We start from the raw sequence: 232 nt of genomic DNA, 5'->3' as shown, positions 1-232 counted from the left end.
AAGTTAGCCGAGTCCCCGCAACCTTGAAGCTATGCAAAGCGAGTCAACAGCGGTGACGTCACCAAGGGGTAACAGCGTTGCTAGGCTATACGCCACGTCACAACTAGCAACAGCGAACGGAATAAAAGCCGACTGAGCAGCAAGCGGGAGTCAGTGAGAGTCTTCGAACGAGAGTACTGAGAGAGGAGGTGAATAAGGTTTTTGTGGTGTACCGAGCTGATTGATTGGTAGC

At 51.7% G+C, this 232-nt stretch overlaps 1 protein-coding gene across 1 annotated transcript in view; it reads right to left on the bottom strand.

Moving 5' to 3' along the window:
- The window catches only part of LOC111864375, a 10,876-nt gene that overhangs the window by 2,751 nt on the left and 7,893 nt on the right, over positions 1-232 (bottom strand). The gene's annotated exons all lie outside the window — the stretch shown is intronic.

This window comes from Cryptotermes secundus, unplaced genomic scaffold (genome assembly GCF_002891405.2).
Source record: "Cryptotermes secundus unplaced genomic scaffold, Csec_1.0 scaffold357, whole genome shotgun sequence".
Taxonomy (NCBI): Eukaryota; Metazoa; Arthropoda; class Insecta; order Blattodea; family Kalotermitidae; genus Cryptotermes; species Cryptotermes secundus.
Note: the sequence above shows the minus strand (reverse complement) of the source record. Positions and strands in the feature narration are given on the sequence as shown.